Here is a 6,486-nt window from a genome sequence, read left to right as displayed (position 1 = left end):
GATCTCCCAACCCTAGCTGTCGAAACACAGATAACGGTATCAGGTTTATGCTTGTCCTAAGATCACACAATGCTCGCCCAACCGCATGTTTCCCAATAGAAATTTGAATTGTGAAGCTTCCTGGGTCCTTCAATTTAGGAGGCAACTTATTCTGAATTCTGGAACTACATTCCTCAGTAAGTTCTACATTCTCGAACTCAGTCAGCTTGCGCTTGATTGCCACAATTTCCTTGATTTACTTTGCATACTTTGGTACTTCTTGCAAAATGTCCACATGTCTCTCTAGGTTTCTTATAGTAGTAGCCTGATTCTAATAATCAGCCATAATCTTCGTGAGCATCTCCTCAATATTACTCATCCGATTTGCGAATTGATCTGTTTGTGGTGGGTAAAACTGTTGATATTGACCTTGTGGTTTAAATTGATTCTGAGCACCTTAATTTCCACCCCAGGAGAATTTGGGTGGTTCCTCCAATTTGGATTATAAGTATTACCATATTGATTCTGATTAGCTTAGCCTCTATTAACATTCCCCGCAAAGTCAACTGACTCTAGATTCGCTAGACAGGCATCACTGGTATGACCCTCACCGGACACTTCGCAGAACACATGTACTTGTTGTACTGGTTGAACCTGCTGCATTGGTTGGAACTATTGTTGATTCTGAGCCAAAACTATCTTGCTGATTTGATTTGCTAAGGATGATACTTGTGCAGATAGTACTGATACAACATCCAATTCAAGTACACCGGCAGCTTTATGAGATGTGTGTCTACCTGTTTCCTTTGCCAATTTGGGTTGATTTTGGAAAACTTGTTCAAGAACGCATAAATTTCATCTAAGCTATTTCCCAATACTTGACCACCAGCTGTTGCGTTATCACTATTTTTGTTTCTGGGTGAAGACCTTCAATAAAAGTGTGAGCCAGTACCTCGTTGTTTTGGTTATGGTGTGGACATTCTCTTAGTAGCCCCTTGAATCGCTCCCAGGCTGCATAAAGGGATTCACCTTCTTTATGTTTGAACGCATCTATCTCACTTCTTATCTTTGTGATTTTACTAGAAGGAAAGAATCTAGCCATGAATTTGCAAGCCAAAACATTCCACGATGCAATAGAGTTAGCTGGCTCATATTTCAACCATCTCTTGGCCTCTCCCAACAGAGAAAAAGGGAAAAATGTGAACCTGAGATAATCATATGTGACCCCTTTAGTGATATAGGTATCACTAATCTCGAGAAAATTCAGAATATGTTGTTGGGGGTCCTCGTGAGGCAGTCCCATGAACTGTCCATTTGCATGAAGTAGTTGGATCATGCTTTGCTTAAGCTCAAGTTGCGATTAATAGAAAAACTAATTAACTAGCACGCTTATCACGAGGATTTTAATTCAATGAGAAATAATATTCCATGGTCATGGTTAAGTAACAATCCTGTTGAATTCTTCAATCAACTCGACTTATTAATTTTTCTGGGTTATTAACCTGCAAAGATAAGAATACTCCTAGAAATATGACAACTTCTACTCGCCTATTCAATTTATTCTAAACTCTATATTCGTATGATATTAGAGATAAAAAGAACAGATTAATAATCTCTTGCACAATTGGCTAAGCACAACAAACAAGTATATTTCTATCCGTATTCGCAAATCAATTCCCTAATGACTAGGTTCAAGATCGCGCTCTATTCAATCCTATTGCAATCAAGAATTACCTCTTTCAAGTTCAACTCAAGATTCATGTATTGTATTTTACTGTAAGCTAAGCAGTAAAATAATTAGGATCAAGATATGAATAAACAACCCAATATGATAAATTAAATCCTCAAATCAATCTCTGAATATCAACATTCATGTAAAATCATAACCCCAGAATAAATGAGTTTAGCCACGCATAGTCATGGTAGCAATCTCAAATAATTTTCGAGAATACATAAAAGTCAATAAAAGAAGGAAAAAATAAGAACTCAAGACAAATTCGTGGTTTCTAAACTTTGTGATGGCTTCCAAGTGTGTTAGATGACCTAAAAGATGCATTTTTTGCTTATATATTGCGCACAATAGTCATGGACAAAGTTTTCCTTTTCCTTTTTCGAGTTAGCTTCAGGGATTGATGCTGAGTTGGATACTTCGCGTCCGCCTCAGCTTGAACTTCTTAGTATCGGATGCTAGGGTGGATGCTTCGCGTCCACCCTCTATTCCCTCAACCTTGCTGCGCCCAGGTGCGAATGCTAAGGTGGATGCCTTCTTGAGACTTCACTGATAAGGGTGTTCCAAATAACCTTTTTTCCAAGGTTAGATGCGACGCATCCACCCTCTTCTCCTACAGTTGGAGCATCTTTTCTTCATATTTTTGCATTTCAAAGATCTTAAATCATCACACACAACTTAATTAGTCGTAAAACCAATAATTAACATGTGTTGGGCATTTTAAATATTAAAAAACGGTTAAAATATGGATAAAGTAACATTAAAATATATATATATATATATATATATATATATATATATATATATATATATATATATATATATATATATATATAAAATATGCTCAACATCAACCATCTTTTCTTGTTTAGAACATTCCTTATCATATAGTCAGGTCTTAGGCAGGAGCTACAAGACAGGGTAAGATATCATTAGTTTTGTGAAAGACGGCTAAAAACGGACACTATAGGAGTTAAAAAATCAAGTGTTGGATGATGTGGGAGTGTCAATTGGAAGTTGTGTTTGGAAGGATTAACTTCTTATTCAAGTGTCACATTATTTCTTAGTCAAAAATCAAATCATCCAAACTCTCTAAATTCCAATGTTCTTGAGTACCAATAAATTATGGCCCGACGGTCAATGGAGTACCATATGATTTTACAGTTCGATTTAATCATTCACCAAATTTTGGGGAGTACAATTCGATATCTTAGCTTTAGGCTTAATAAGTTTTAAAATGAAATTGTGCATGGAATTGATGTGGATAACATTTGCAAAGGAAAGACGATCAGACTAGAAGCCCAAACCTGCATTCATCCAAAACCTTGTAAATCAAAGTCAAGATCCAGCTTTCGCAACCCGGCCCATTTCCATAATGTGTTCAACGTAAATATTAGTACTCCTTTTTATATCTAGCACGTTTAAAAAAAATAAAAGAAGGTTCTCACATGAATTAAGCTCATATGGAAGCAAACTTAAAAAATGAGTGTTTCAATTCAGTTGGAATAACATGCATATCTTTGAATAAAATACCCTACAAATCATGTGTCTTAATGGCAAAGAGACTTTCTAATATCTAATATGTTTTAAAATAAAATTCCATTCTTAATGTTATGATGATAAAACAAGGCATGAAGTTTTGATCCCTTCAAAGAGAACCCATACCTGATTCCCAAATGCTAATATGGCTGCCAAGATGATAAAATAAAAATTAAGGTTCCATGGATGTCTTGACTTCCAAATGCCGTATAAATTGGGGGGGGGGGGGGGGAGGTGATGAGATAATGGGCTTTGAAAAGTCAATTCAACTTCTAATGGCTTAAATGTTTGAAGAATTAACCTAAATAATTGCCTATCCAACCACTTAAAATAAAAAATAGCCGACTAATATATAATATATATTTAAATTATTATTATATATATATATATACTAGTATCTATGAACGTGTGTTGCAGCACATGATGATTTAAATATTTATTTATATGAAGGAACAATAAAATTTAATTAATAAGAGAATTTTTATGTATAATAATACAACAATCATCTAAATACCGAAAAATATTATTACATTAGCATAATACATGAATTTAAAATAAAAGGACATAATCAAAACTTACATAAATGATCAATTTTGTTGTGTTAGTTAGATAATTATGTATTATAATTTAAAAGTATTTAATGTGATGGCATCTTAAAGAACACTTCTTTGTGGATAATATTTTTTTGTGTATGTTTCCTCCTAATGCTTTGGTTGCTCTGCCTTAACCAAAACTCTTGTTGTTGATCTTGATATACCTCTTGAAAGTGCAACATATAGTTGTTCGTGAAAGAAAATATATTGCGGTATATATAGTCTAATATTTAGGATGTTTGTCCTTGTGCTTTATTTATTATATTTGCAAAACATAAACATACTAAAAATTATTTTCACACAAATTTGAAAGGATATTCCTTAGTTCCGGAAGACGAAAGTAGAATTCAGGGATAATAATATACTTAGAGACACATTGACCAGTATCATATTTTTTGCATATGTGGCGTTATTAACAAAACTTCTATATACCATCTGTGTGCTATTACATAAGATATTCGGCGTATTTAAGTTTTTCAGTAGCATGACTGGCATATTTTTCTTCGAAATCAACCTATATACAATGAAAAATCAACTTAGTCTATTATATATACGGTGACACTAACATACGTAAGAAATAATAAACTTATCAACAAATCTGTATGGTAGAAGGCCGTTTGGTATTGACATATTTAAGTATTCTTTTTTGTAGTGATTATTGGTATCATTTTCTACTGAGCCAAAAACAAAAAAATATTTTATTTTTACTATAAATTTTTGCAATCAACCTATTATTTGGTTGACCAACATATTCATTATTGCTAGCTAAGATATCTTTTTAATTCTATCATGCGATTTGTGCAAATTGCATTTTAATCTAATGATAGAAATATTTCTCTTATTAAATGCACTAATATTACCATAGAGATTGATAACCAAGTGTTAAGGAAGAACCAAATCATCTTTTATTGGATGCTCTTATTCGTTTCTGACATGAATCAAGAAGACACTGAATACTGGATCTGTTATTACTTTATATTTCTTGTCGGTTGAATCTTTTTCATTTGAGGCCAGATGTATAACTTTGGCAAGCTAGCTTTTACAGTCTCTGCTTTTGTCGATTTTGGAACTACTGGTAGTACTTGACATAAATTACCTCCCAAACCATTAATTTTTTACCAAATGGTTCATTAATATCCAATATATCTCTAGAACTCCATTTAGCACTTAACCATAAGTGCTTCATCCCATATTATCATTTTTGCTTTCCTTATAAATTTAGCACCGTTCCGCTGCTTTGAAATATTTGTGATGGTTATTTAAGTTGTTTGAAGAGGTATATTAAATCTAAAGTGGGTGGCCTCACAATAAAATCGTTGTTGGTACACCACTTGCTATTATTGCTAACAGTGTCATGCCTCATTATATTATAATTGCAAATAATGTGTGACATAGAAATATTATTTCTAATCTGCCAGAGGCATCTACAAAGAATAATCCCGTTATAGTAGAGTCGACTCTTTATAATATAGTCTTGAAAGCTTATTTTTGCTTAGGATTTAACTTTGATTGCGCTTCCTCAGACACTTTTATAGCACTTTTATTCTTAATAATATACTAACATTTTTACTTTGTGTTCTAATGCTCTTTTTATGGAATAAATTTATGTACCCTAAGATTTGTTTTTATAACTTGAATAAGAATTTTACTCATATGATGAATTTAAAAAATATTTGAATTGGATTCTCTTGCTAAATAATTAATTAAAAGATTTAATTATTTGATTTTAACATAAATAATTTATTCTATGCTGATTCAGATCTTAATATTAGTTCATCTCTTGTTTTGAATATTTAATCTTAATTATAATTTTATCCACCATAAATTTTATTTTCAAAGAGTAAAAGATTGATATGACATTTTACTTTTAGATCTTTATGTTTATAGAATCATTAGTGGTATTGAATCTCACCTATCATTTTTTTCTCTTTCTCACATATTTATATCCTTAATATTTTCTTAGTTGTTGTTTAATAATTGGGTATTTTTTAATATTACACAAAAAATTGATAAAAAATATTATTTGAGTAGGAAAATAATTCAAATATAATATAAAAATATATTATCGTGGGGGTATTGTTTTCTCAATTTCAACTCTTTATGCAGTCCATTTAATATTTTTTTGTATTGGACATTATGGAGTGATAATGTATTTCCAATACGGAGGATTCTGATGAAATTAATTTTATTAAACCTTCCTATATATTTTTAATAAGAATTTAATAGATAAATTTTATTAATTTTAAAATATTAAATATCAAAAATTAGCACAGAAGGTATTGTAGTCCAAAAAATAAGTTATTGCAGTTATGCCGTTTCCTTATGAGTTCTTCCGTTTAATATTTCAGGGCTATTTTTGTATATTAATATTGTATTTATGCTTTAAAATAATATAAGCTCTCTTTTCTTCTAAATGGATTTGGACAATATAATACATTCTCAAATTAAGTTAGTAATATGACATATAATATGTTTTCAAATTAAAATAGTAAAATGACATATAATATGTTTTCAAATTAAATTACTAATAGATTTTTAAGAAGTATATCCTAAAAGTAATAAGATTACATGACTAAAGATATTTACTTATTCAATTTTATATGAATTAGACCGACGAAAAGTAATTATACTAATAGAATTTCTAAA

At 31.2% G+C, this 6,486-nt stretch overlaps 1 non-coding gene across 1 annotated transcript; it reads left to right on the top strand.

The window, feature by feature from the left end:
- Positions 1-941: 941 nt before the first annotated feature.
- LOC117275596 (small nucleolar RNA R71) lies at positions 942-1,048 on the top strand. Its single transcript, XR_004505785.1, has one exon. It is a non-coding gene; the product is annotated as a small nucleolar RNA R71 (small nucleolar RNA).
- The last annotated feature ends 5,438 nt before the right edge of the window (positions 1,049-6,486 follow it).

The sequence above is a fragment of the Nicotiana tomentosiformis genome, chromosome 3 (genome assembly GCF_000390325.3).
Source record: "Nicotiana tomentosiformis chromosome 3, ASM39032v3, whole genome shotgun sequence".
NCBI classification, from domain to species: domain Eukaryota; kingdom Viridiplantae; phylum Streptophyta; class Magnoliopsida; order Solanales; family Solanaceae; genus Nicotiana; species Nicotiana tomentosiformis.
The sequence above is the reverse complement of the archived record's forward strand: the minus strand, read 5'-3'. Positions and strand labels throughout refer to the sequence as shown.